The sequence below is a fragment of the Cadophora gregata genome (assembly GCF_030347475.1).
Source record: "Cadophora gregata isolate MNR1 chromosome Unknown scaffold_51, whole genome shotgun sequence".
In the NCBI taxonomy this organism is placed as follows: domain Eukaryota; kingdom Fungi; phylum Ascomycota; class Leotiomycetes; order Helotiales; family Ploettnerulaceae; genus Cadophora; species Cadophora gregata.
Window position 1 is genome coordinate 1 of NW_026695974.1, and position 13,423 is coordinate 13,423.

Genomic DNA, 13,423 nt, shown 5'->3' on the forward strand with positions numbered 1-13,423 from the left:
ATTGTTAGTTCAACGATATACAACTGCTTTATTTTTGTTTTCTTTTAATATACGATCTTTTTCAAGATCACAATTAATATAAGTTATTATAGGCTTTACTTCAGAAGAGTTATTACCTAATACAGATGAAAAAAGGCAACATTGTTGCCCTATAAATTTTTGTATAAAGTTTATTTGAGTAGCTTTATTTTAATTATTTAAATATTAATGTCTTTACATTCAAAACTTTAGAGGTTACACTTTCGATTCTATCAATGATTTAGGGTGCTAGCCTTCCAATGGCCCGAGTACCTTTCTACTTGTACCTCGCTTGTAGCTGCTACGGGTATCTAATCATGATAACTTGTCGACTATACTCTTAACCAAATATAGTGAACTTATTAGGATCACTAATTCTAATTGAAAAGAATAAAGTATGAACATAAACCATTAAGGCTCTTATGGGACGAATAGAAATAAAAAAAAAAAATACTATACTATCCTGCATCCTTTAGGATGAGGCTTGACTATATCTTAAGCTTGCGCTAACCAACATCTAGTCGATGAACTGCACACCATTACTTTTAAATAATGGTGCTTGGCTGCGGATTACCCATTCACTTACGTGTATCAATTTCGATTTTACCATACCACGAGTCATTACCTGTGCCACAAACTGTGTTACCACGTCTGCTTGGTTGAAATTGCTTTAGGGCTTTCCCGCAATTTGATGGTTTGAGCAGAAGGTTCACTTCTACCTACTGGCCTAAATAATTGCTTATTCTATCTTCTACCAGCTATCCTAGTCAGTGTTGTCTTTCACTAACTTACCACAGTTCTTCGGATATCTTTACAACGATAACCCGTTCGGGCTTTTATAACCCTGACTGTAGTAAGATCACCAGGCTTCGGGTCTAATTTTAGATACTAATTCATTATTTCATAATTGGTTTATCTGGGCATTATTGCTCGCATCTAATATTAACTCGCTGACCCATTATGCAAAAGGTACGCTCTTACTTTTTATTTAAACTTTACTCGAGCTGCTTATAAGACTACTATTTCAAACCGTTCCTTCATAGTACTTTTACGCTATCGCTTATATATTATATTTAGCCTTAGAGGAAGGTTCCCCTTTACATTCAAACAGGTTTTGCCCATTTTACTTATTATATATCTACCATATCTTCGAATTATTCTTCTAGTCTATGACCTATATTTGAAGGCTCTTCTACTTTCATTCACACTAATTATAGAATCTCGTTTGATTTCTTTTCCTGAAGTTACTAAGATATTTCAATTCACTTCGTTTATTATTGAATTTCTCTAAGAGTTCATGTGTATTTTACTACCAGATATTTCACCGGATTAAAGAACAACTAATATTACAATTTCTTCACGCAATACACATTTTAAATTTCTTTACTCTCTTTAATATATAGCTAGGTATCCCTAATAGTCTCTTTATATACTTTCCTATGCATAAATGCATAGAAATTACTTATAGATATCTTACACATTACTAATACAACCTTATTAACCTACATTCATTAAGATATTGTATTCGGATTATTATGATTCGAACATAACAGATCCTCAACCCAAATGAGGCGCCTAACCAACCTGGCTCTAATCCGTTTTATTTATCTTTAAAAGAAGAATTCCAGAGAATATCCGATTTGAACGGATGTGATCTATTAAATCAAATAAGTTTCAAGCTTATCACTTTAAACCACTCAGTCAATTCTCTTTTATTGCCTATTATCTAATATTATTAAATAATATTAAGTAATATTCATGATTCCTCAGAGACTTGAACTCTAAACACATCCTTATCAAGAATACGCTTTACCAATTAAGCTAAGGAACCTTGATTTAATATATGAATGTAATTTGTAAATATATTGTTAAAATACGCAAAATGGATAATATAAATAAAATTTATATATCACTAAGCAAGAGCACTCAGATTTGAACTGAGAAAGTGAAGTTTGAAGCTTCAAATTTTACCATTAAACTATGCTCTTATAATTAGTAGAGATGTTATTGTTACATATTAATAACATCTTAATAAAAATACCGGAAAAGAGATGATTCGAACATCCAGGTGCATAACACAATATTTAGCAAATATCTCGCTTTACCCATAGCAACTTTTCCTATTTTTATTTTTAATTAACCCATCAAATCAGGAAAAAAAATATAAAAACTATTAGAACTTTCATATACAGCATAATATTAATATGCTGAATTATAATTATAGTATACGGCCAGCCGAATTCGAATCGACACAAATCGTTTGGAAGACGAAAGGTCTACCATTAACCTATGGCCGTTTATTTTTTTTTGTATATTTATTGTTACCAGTTTTGTCAAAACAATAATCATATTTTTTATCTGTAAACATATAAGACCTATGGGATTCGAACCCATATAACGAAGATTAAAAGACTAGTGTTTTACCGTTAAACTAAGATCTCTTTAGATTTTTAAATCTAAATTTAGGGTATTTTAAGCCTTAAGGCTTAAAATAAGATACCGTAGGTACAAAATCTAGTACAATATACACTATAATATAGCTTAGACATATAAAGAAAATAATTTATATTATTTATCTATAAATCTAATATAACATAAGCTTCTAATAAACATATAATAAAAACATTATCTTTATTACTTAGAAGAACTAGATGGAACAAAGAGGCTAATTAATACAGAATAGGTAAGATAATATATCTACGAACCCCAGTAGTAAATTGAAATAAAAAGGAATAGCCATACCACATCCACAAAATGTCAATATAAAATACTAGACTCAAGACCTAAATGATGATTTTCTGTTGAGTGGTATGCTAAAACACGTCACAAACCGACAGCAATAAAAGCTGTACCTATCATAACATGAAGCCCATGAAAACCAGTACCAAAATAAAAACATGACCCAAAAGCACCATCACTTATAGTGAAAGAAGAAACAGTATACTCTACACCTTGGAAACCTGTGAATATAACTGCTAATATAACAGTAGCAACTAAACCATATAAAGCTCCACTTCTATTACCTTGTATCAAAGAATGATGAGCATATGTCACTGTAACACCAGAAGATAATAATATAACAGTGTTAAGTAAAGGTAATTCAAATGGATTAATTGCTTCTATACCCATAGGAGGTCATTGAGCTCCTAATTCTACAGTAGGTGATAAGGCACTATGAAAAAAGGCTCAAAAAATAGCTAAGAAAAATAATGCTTCTGAAACTATAAATAAAGCCACACCCATGTTTAACCCTCTTTGTACAGCTAATGTATGGTTACCTAAATATGTACCTTCACTTATAACGTCTCTTCATCATAATGACATAGATGAAATAAGTGTTACAAAAGCTAAAGATAAAAATGTTTCTGCATTATTAAAACCGTGCATTGTTAATACACCACTAGTTGTTAATGTTAATAATGCAATACAAGTATATAAAGGTCAAGGTGACGGTGATACTAAATGAAAAGGATGAGCTTGGAAATTACTTCTTGTCAAATTAGTCATTTACATTTATTATTATAAATAATTATGTGTTTTAATATATATAAAACTTTTTTTGATTAAAAAAGAGAGATATATTAATATATGCATACCAGAGGTATATAATTTTGGCGTAATATATATTACTATATATTAAGGATTAAGGAATAGGTGACTTGAACACCTAGCCTACCGTGTGTAAAACGGTTGCTCTACCATTAAGCTAATCCCTTTATAGTTTATATTATCTTTACGGGCTAGGTCGGGTTCGAACCGACATTTGCTTTCTTGACAAAAAAGTTTCTTACCAATTAGAAGACTAACCCTTATTATACTTTAAATTATACTAATAGTATATATTAAATATAATAAAAATATTTAGGTAAGAATAAAACTAACAATTTAGTTAGTTATTAAATCCTTAAATGATTTATGATTAATTTTTTTGTTTTATTGTAATAACAATAGCACCAACCATTGCTAACAATAGTATAATAGAAGTTAATATTAATCATATACTATAACTAGTGTACATAATATTTCCTATACTAGAGATATGGCTAGTTTCGGCTAAATTACCATCTCATATTTTACTAGTAACAAATGAAATTTCACCGTTGTCTAATTCAGTACCATTTAATTTAAAGAATTTATTTAAACTATCACTATAATTATGAGATCAAATATCATTTATAGTATTGTTTAAATAAACAGTATAACTATTAAAAGTAGCAACACTATAAGGCAATATTTGATATAAAAGATAGTTGAAAACTATAGTAATAAAAATAGCTAAAGGTATGCTATTACTAGTATTACTTAATAGTTCACTTATTCTAACATTAATTAACATTAAAATAAATAAAAATAAAATTGACACTGCTCCGACGTATACTAATAAGTAAGAAAGACCAATAAAATTTAAACCTAATACCATTAGGTAACTAGCTATACTTAAAAATAAACCTATTAAAAATAATACAGAAACAATAGGATTTTTACTAATAATAACTAATATTCCACATAATATAGCTGCTATAGATATAATATCTAATATTTCTGATCTATAACCATTAGTGAAAGTTTCATTTAAAATATATAGACTATTCATGAATAAAAAAAGGAATAAAAAAACCTCTATATTTAATTAAAGTTTAATTAAAGTAATTTAACTACCATTATTAAAAATATTTTTAACGAAAGAGGAAAGAGTAGTTAAATAAGAATATAGACGTGTATAAGACTTGAACTTATATACTTGTGGCCGAAACACAAAACTTTACCATTAAGTCAACACGCCATACGTATTCTTAGTGCCTAGCCCCTAAGATGAATTGAACATCTATCGGAATATTAACAGTATTCCGCTCTACCATTGAGCTATAAAGGCCTAAGATAATTAGGAAGAAAAGGACTCGAACCTTCGACAGCTTATTGCTATTGAGTTTACAGCTCAACCCGTCATACCAACAAACGGAACCTTCCTTAGTATAATATAAGTACTTATAACCCAAAGGAGCTGGTTTATAAGTATATATTATACAGTATATATAAAATATATGCATTGTTAACATTAATCAATCCCGTGCAATTTCCACTACACGAACCGTATTTCGACTTAACACCAATCAAAGTCACGCATACGAAAATCTCCCATAAAAATAACTAGAACTAATTTACTAGAGTAAAAATAAATGGAAGACCAAACTTATTGCACACACTTCTTTCGGCGCCTGACGAGTAGTTAGTACCTATCTGAGAAAAAATTCACCGTGACGTGGTGATTCACGATTACTAGTAATTCCTTATTCATGCAGTCGAATTTCAGACTACAATCCTTGTTATATCCTACTTTATTAGATTAGCTCCAATTCACATTATCGCATCATTTTGTATAGGAATATGTGGCACGTCTATCGCCCACAACATTAAGGCCATGATGACTTGTCTTGGTCCCTGTTATCATATCCGATATGATGGTGAACTGCTTTATTTAGATTAAATCGCAAATAAAGCAAGGGTTTCCGTTAATTTAATGGAATTAACCAATATCTCACGACATTAACTGAAGACAGCCGTGCAACGCTTGTAATATATTCTATATTTCTTATTATAATATAAGACTTCCTTAATATAATATTCAAGTTGTGGTAAGGTTTTTCGCGTAACTACGAATTAAATAACATACTTCACTACTGGTTTCAGAAACGGTCTAATGATTTCAGTTCCTGCGTTGCCACATTACTCTTGAGGTGAAATGCTTACACTTTCATTTATAGACTAAATAATTTTATCTAACCTATGGCATTCATCATTATCTGCTTGGACTACTAGGGTATCTAATCCTGTTCGCGACCCAAGCCTTCGTCCCTCAACGTCAGTTATTAGATAAAAGGTTGCTTTCGCCTTTACCAGTCCTCATGGTATTAAAAAATTTCAACTCTACTCCACAAATACTCACCTTCTCATATATAACTCTAGTATAACCGTTTCCTATTAAAGACTAATTATACCGTCTAGGTACCCTTTAAACCTACTAAAGATGAATAACACTAGTCTTCTACGTATTACCGCGACTGCTGGCACGTAATTTGGTCAAGACATATAGACAGGAAATTGTCATAATCAGTATCCTATCTAGAACTTTATTCGATAAAATCGATATTACTTTGTCCACTGAAGTATTACTTCCTCGCGCCTTGCGGTGAGTGGTAAATTAATTGATCCCACAACGGCAGCAAAAAAAGATCAAAATGAATAATCTTTTATATACAAAATCAGAAGTTTTGTATATAATTAATTAAACAGCCAAAATAACTAGCGGAAGCTATTCATTCCCCCAAGTTGCTGGTTCAGCCGTTAGGCTATTGACCAAGATTCCCCACTGCTGTACTATACGTATTGGGGTTTTTTCAGACCCAATGTGATCGATCGACCTCTCAGCCTCGACTACGGAATTTTAAGCTAGTTAAACCATTACTTTAACTACTACCTATCCGAAACACTTATTGTCCTCTTAAAGCGGAAGTTTAGTTCCTTTCATTGCGATTATAAGGTATTTATAAACCTTACTTTAAGGCAGCCAAAATGTTATATACTCACCTGTACACCACTTCTAATGAAATAGATGATAAAAAATCATTAATTAGATTAGACGTTCGATTAGCATGTGTCAAGCACTTGGACAGCGTTCATTCAGAGCCATCATCAAACTCAATTTATAGGTATAGAAAATATAAACTTTTACTAATTTAAGAAGTACATTACTATACCATTACTAATACATCTTAACTTAATTAATAAAAAAAAATTTTTTTTTTATTAAGATATTTTTTTTGTTTTTGGATAATTTTAAGCCGGATCCTGTTATAGTTATTAGTCTATAATAAGGCCTAATGTCAAGCTTGCGTTCTCATTAATATTCTTTTACTGTATATATTTTTTTTTGATATGTTGATTTTTTTTTTATTGTTGTTATTTTATATCGTTGTTTTTTATTATTTGTTTTACATACATTTACCTATAGTTTTTTGAACTATAGAAAGATATTAAATATTTTCTATTTAACACTCAAGTTTTTACCCAACACTCATTTTTAGGTGTTGACATTCAATAAGCACCGGACTTTCCTATACTATACTAAATATAGCACTTGTACTATTAGTATCACAAAAACATACTTTATTATTTATACAGTTTAGCACAGTAAAAGGTATAAAAAAAATTTATATATTTACTATAGATTAATGTAAATCTAAAGCATCTTTAATATAACTACTAGTTAAAACTACAAATACTTGAGCTTGTATAAAGGCAATACCTAATTCTAAACCTGAAAAGGCTATTATAAATGCTAAAGGTATTAAACCTAAAAAGAAGAAAATAAATCCAGAAGTCATAATGTTATATGTAAATCCTGCTAAAATGTTTAATAACATATGACCACTTAATATGTTGGCACCCAATCTAAGACCTAAAGAAACATTTCTAGATAAGTATGATATAAACTCTATTAATACTAATAGAGGTAATAATGCTAAAGGACAACCTGCAGGCACTAATAAAGAAAAAAATTCTAAACCGTGTTTTTGGAAACCTAATATAGTTGCACCTAACACTACAGTAAAACTAAGAGCAAAAGTAAATATGAAATGACTTGTTGAGGCAAAACTGTAGGGTACCATACCAATTAAATTATTTACTAATATAAATATAAATAAAGTATAGATAAAAGGGAAATATATTTGTCCTTTAGTAGGGTTTATTTGGTTTGTTACTATACTATGTATAGTGGCATAAATGGTTTCTTGACTTATTGATCAACTATTACTTACAACTTTATTATAATTAGTAGCTAAAACATTCAATGTTAATACAAAGAAAGCACCTATTGTTAAATATAATCCTATATTAGTTAATGATATATGTAAATTACCGAATATAGGGGCATCTAAACTTAATAAGTTCCTAATTTCAAACTGATCTAAGGGACTTGTGATTGTTGTATAAGCTAAATTAGACATTTGCTAGTTTACTTTTTTATTTTTATTGATATATTCTAACTTAATCCTTTTTATAGACTAAAACTTTAATTGCGAATAACTTTAAACCTATATTATAACCTTTTTATATATGCTTAAATTTTTAATTACGAGGTACTTTGAATCTATATGTTAAACGTTATATTTGTTTATAAACCTATAAGGGTTAAATATGACGTTTAACATAACAGAAAAGAGAGAAATTATAATAAATATTATAATTTACTTATAAATATTCTAGTAATAAATAATCGTACAAATCTTGGTAATATAAATTTAGAAAATACGTATATCATAATTACAAGTAATATAAAAGCAAATGTTACCTGATTTATAAAATAGAATGGAACTAATTGTGGCATATTATATTTTTTATATTTTTCAATGTTATAGTTATCTATTTTTACATTATTATATAATTAAATATAAAGATTATTCTGACACATGTAAATTTTCCTTTACATATATTACTATATATAAAAGATTAAGGAATAGGTGACTTGAACACCTAGCCTACCGTGTGTAAAACGGTTGCTCTACCATTAAGCTAATCCCTTTATAGTTTATATTATTTTAATAGTAATAAATATCTATATTTGAAAAATATAAACCTAGCATATTATGTGGGTTTTTACAGCTACTTATAGTTTTTATTTAACATTAATGTTAAAGATTTTTTTATATAATCTTCAGATTTAACTATTGTATATTAAAGATGAAACGGAGTAATGTAAACCGTCTAAAATTGGAGCAGGATATACACCCAATACAACTGTAAATATCACTAATGTAAGTAATATAAAAAATTCACGTTTATTAACATCACTTATGTTAGCTTCGAAAAATTTACTGAAAGATCCTCCAAAAGCTATTCTGTTAAACATATATATAGTATATGCAGCAGAAAACACTATAGATGAACTAGCAAATACACCTAGTAAAGGTAATCTTTCAAATACACCATAAAGAGACATAAATTCACCTACAAAATTTAAAGTAAGAGGAACTCCACAATTACCTAAAGATAAAATGAAGAATAAGATAGAAAATAATGGCATTATCTGAGCAATACCTCTGTAGAAACTAATTAACCTAGTTCCAGATCTATCATATAATACACCTCCAGCACAAATAAATAAACCACTAGAAACAAAACCGTGTGCTAAACCTAAAGCTATACCACCTTCTATACCTTGTATAGTATTACTAAATACACCGATAAGGTAAACAGCTGCGTGTGATACAGAACTATAAGCTATAAGTTCTTTGATATCTATTGTTCTTAAAGTACTAAAACTAGCATATATAATAGTAATAACACCGATAAGATATATAATATATGTATAATCTAAAGAAGCTTTAGGTAATAAAGGTAATATTAATCTGAAAATACCATATAAACTTAGCTTAAGCACAATAGCAGCTAATATTATACTACCACTTAGGGGTGACTCTACATGAGCTTTTAATAATCAAGTATTTAAGAATATCGTAGGTGTTTTTACAGCGAATGCTATAAATATACCATAAAATAAAAATAATTGTGTTGAATAATTAAAATTAGTTTTGTATAAAGCATCAAAATCTGTTGTACCCATTATAGAAGACATAGCTAATATAGATAATAATAAGAATAATGAACCAAATAAAGTGTATAAAAATAGATAAAAACTAGCCCTTACTTTATTACTTGATCCAAATAAACCTATTAGTATAAATAACGGTGGTAATATACTTTCGAAAAAAATATAAAATAATAATATATCTAATACTAAAAATACAGCTAACAATAATGATTCTAACAATAAAATTATTATTACAAATGATCTCACATTTTCATTTATAGAATTCCAATTACTTAATAATGCAATTGGTGTGATAATAGTTGTCAACAGAACAAAATATATAGACAAACCATCTAAGCCTAAATAAAAATCAAAAGAACTAATTTCATGATATTCTTGTACAAACTGGAACTGGTTACTACTGAAGTCAAACAGTATAAATATAATTAATGATACTATAAGGTTTACGATAGAAGTACTTAAGGCTATTGTTTTAATACGATTAATGTTTAAAAAAGACAATTCGTAAGACATACCTGTGGATATAGTAAATACACCCAGTATAGGAATTAATAATAAAAGTGTAAGTAACATAATTTATAAAAAAAAAAAAACACAAATTTCCCTCAGGATTAAATATTAAATTTAATCTTTACTAATACCATATATAACTATAAGGTAAACCGCGCTAAAATAAAATTTTAAATATATTATACCTATTAAAAGTTTTTATTGATTTTATTAATTTAATTAAAACATAAAGTTAATGAAATTTTTTTACAATAAAGAAATATTACTGGGTATTATTTCAAAGCTATATAGTATACAGGGTACAAGTATAACAAAGGCAATAACAATAGGTAACAATATAGTTCAACAAAAAGACATTAATTGATCAAATCGTATTCTAGGAAATGAGGCTCTAGCTCATATGAAAATAAAAATCATAGTACATGATTTTACACCTAAAGTTAAACCATATAATAATCCTTCTATTAAAGGACCAGAGAATAAGCTTTCATTATGTAAATTATTTATATAATATTCAAAATTTATATATTGCATTAATGTAAACAAAGGTAAATAATCATAAAGATAACCACCTAAGAATAATATACTAGTTAATATACAAATTAAAACAATACTACCATATTCAGCTAAGAAAAAGAATACGAATACAACAGCAGCGTGTTCTGTCATAAATCCACTAACAAGTTCTGATTCTGCTTCGGCTAAATCAAAGGGTGCTCTGTTAGTTTCCGCTATAGATCCTATGAAGAATATTATAAAAACAGGAAATAGAGGTATTATAAATCATATAGCTCTTTGAGCTTCAATATTAACAGTAAGATTTAGACTACCTGTTAACATAACAACAAGTAATATAGCTGAACTTAATATTAATTCATAGCTAATTAATTGTGCGGTACTTCTAAGTGAACCTAAAAAAGCATACTTACTGTTAGCACTTCAACCTGCTAGTAATATACCATACGTCGATAGAGAAGAAACAGCTAACATATAAAGTATACCTAAATTGAAATCACTTAAGGATAAACCAGGCCCATAGGGTACAACTAAATAACCTAATAATGAAAATATTAAAGTTATAACAGGACCAAGAAAAAATAAACCTAAATTAGCTTGTGTAGGTGAAACATACTCTTTTAGTAGCAGTTTTAAGGCATCAGCAAATGCTTGTAATAAACCATAGTACCCTACTATATTAGGACCTAATCTTCTTTGCATACTAGCCATAGTTTTTCTTTCGGCTACGGTTACATAAGCTACAGTTAATAAGACAGGCACAGTTACTAGTAATACTTCTAGAACGGAAATTAAAGTTGGTATATATAACATTGATTAATCATTTTTTTTTCTTTTTTATATTTAATCTATATAAAATAATTAATAAATTATTTTATTAGATTAAACCATAAGGTTAAAAATAAATTTTTCACTAAGTATAAAGAATATTTATATTAATAAATATATTTATACTTTACTACAATTTATCTATTATTATTTAATATTTTATGTATAACTATTCTTATCTAAGACTTGAACTTAGATCAAGATATTAGAAGTATCCTGCTCTACCATTGAGCTAATAAGAGATAAAATAATTTATATATATAAATATAGTAAATAATCTAAGTAAATATTTTACGCATATGTAAGCTAAAACACATGTAAATGTAAAAATATGAATTTAAAGCAGGTTTAAATAAGTATTATAAGGGATATGGAGGAATCAAACCCCATATTTAAGATCTGCAATCAAAACGTAGAACCATCTACTGCATATCCCTGATGTATAAATTATATATAAGTTGCTATCCTTAACTATGTATATAAGATATACACCAACAAACCTAAATTTTTGTACAAACTAACCAAGATAAATATTTAAAGTTATTTATAAAACATCAAACTAATTATTATTATTATTATTATTCATTTGAGCTTCTAGAAATTGTATTCTAGAATTAAGCAGAGTAGCTTTGGCTTCTGACCTTACTTTATCTCTGTTGAAACGTTCTAGGTCACTCTCTATTTGATTCTTTAGATTAAATTCGTACTCCGTCGTAGGTATTGTAGGTATTTTTATATAAACACTTTGTGCGTAAGCCATTTTTCTGTCTAAAATTCGTATAAACTTTAAATATAAATTTTTATGTTCTACGGCTGTTTTTAGATCCATTCTCTTAAATTGGTTAAGTATATGTGAATTATAATCAATATGTTTACATATTTCATCCTGTATAGGTACTTCACCACCAGGAACGTTAAACCCAGGCGGAACAATAGTTTTATTAGGTGTGTATACAGAAATAGGAAATACCATAGATCCTATATCACTTCTAAAGATTCCAGAACTTCCACCCCTATTTCTATCGTAATTGGGATGTAATTCTCTATCTACACCTTTACCTTTATCAGGCTTTAGACCTGAACCCGAATCTGAGTCAACTTCCATAGCATTGTATAACTTAGGTTTAATAACTTCGACAGAAGATCTCTCACCTAAATCCATAGTATCCATGCCAAATAAAAACTGTTTTAAGTTGAAATTAATACCTTTTATACCTAAATATTCCGACAATAAACCTATTATACCTGTGTTAAAGGTTCAACCTAATAATCCTATAGCTATATTGTTGAAAAAATCACAATATTCTATATGAAAACTACCCGAAATTAAATATTTAATCGCCGCTATAAATGTAACAGTTAAAATAGCTCCACAAAATTTTGCTAATGTAAAAGTTGCCGTTGTATTTTGTACCATTAGATATAATTTTGTTTTCATCTTTTTTTAAGTGTAATGGTCTAATAATGTATTTTTTACTATTTTCGAAATTACATTACTCAACCATTACTAATACAACTTAATTTTACTATTTTCGAATGTACATTACTCGACCATTACTAATAAGGTTTCGTTTTGCTACCTCATAAAAATTGTAATAAGCAACTTTATAATAAAATTCTTATCTAAGACTTGAACTTAGATCAAGATATTAGGAATATCCTGCTTTACCATTAAGCTAATAAGAGTTTATGTTATATTTAATAACATGAATATAATATACGAATTCATATAAATTGTATAATATAATATTATTATGATTGCACTTAAGCAACATATAATAATAAAAAAGCCATCATTAAAGCGAATAAACCAGTGGCTTCTGCAAATGCAAAACCTAATATAGCGTAAGAAAACAATTGACCTCTTAAAGAAGGATTTCTAGCAACACCTAATATTAATGCACCGAAAACTACACCAATACCTACACCGGCACCTATAAG

General features: G+C 28.2%; 10 non-coding genes across 10 annotated transcripts; all 10 read right to left on the minus strand.

Annotated features, from left to right (window-relative positions):
- Nucleotides 1-1,777: 1,777 nt before the first annotated feature.
- On the minus strand, nt 1,778-1,849 carry ONS95_011788. The gene has a single exon. It is a non-coding gene; the product is annotated as a tRNA-Ile (tRNA).
- A 395-nt stretch (nt 1,850-2,244) lies between these two features.
- Nucleotides 2,245-2,315, minus strand: ONS95_011789. The gene has a single exon. It is a non-coding gene; the product is annotated as a tRNA-Gly (tRNA).
- A 72-nt stretch (nt 2,316-2,387) lies between these two features.
- ONS95_011790 lies at nt 2,388-2,459 on the minus strand. The gene has a single exon. It is a non-coding gene; the product is annotated as a tRNA-Lys (tRNA).
- Nucleotides 2,460-3,662: 1,203 nt separating this feature from the next.
- Nucleotides 3,663-3,734, minus strand: ONS95_011791. The gene has a single exon. It is a non-coding gene; the product is annotated as a tRNA-Val (tRNA).
- A 20-nt stretch (nt 3,735-3,754) lies between these two features.
- On the minus strand, nt 3,755-3,827 carry ONS95_011792. Its single transcript has one exon. It is a non-coding gene; the product is annotated as a tRNA-Asp (tRNA).
- Nucleotides 3,828-4,730: 903 nt separating this feature from the next.
- Nucleotides 4,731-4,801, minus strand: ONS95_011793. Its single transcript has one exon. It is a non-coding gene; the product is annotated as a tRNA-Arg (tRNA).
- Nucleotides 4,802-4,820: 19 nt separating this feature from the next.
- On the minus strand, nt 4,821-4,891 carry ONS95_011794. The gene has a single exon. It is a non-coding gene; the product is annotated as a tRNA-Asn (tRNA).
- Nucleotides 4,892-8,527: 3,636 nt separating this feature from the next.
- Nucleotides 8,528-8,599, minus strand: ONS95_011795. The gene has a single exon. It is a non-coding gene; the product is annotated as a tRNA-Val (tRNA).
- Nucleotides 8,600-11,653: 3,054 nt separating this feature from the next.
- On the minus strand, nt 11,654-11,724 carry ONS95_011796. The gene has a single exon. It is a non-coding gene; the product is annotated as a tRNA-Arg (tRNA).
- A 1,373-nt stretch (nt 11,725-13,097) lies between these two features.
- Nucleotides 13,098-13,168, minus strand: ONS95_011797. The gene has a single exon. It is a non-coding gene; the product is annotated as a tRNA-Arg (tRNA).
- Nucleotides 13,169-13,423: the final 255 nt, after the last annotated feature.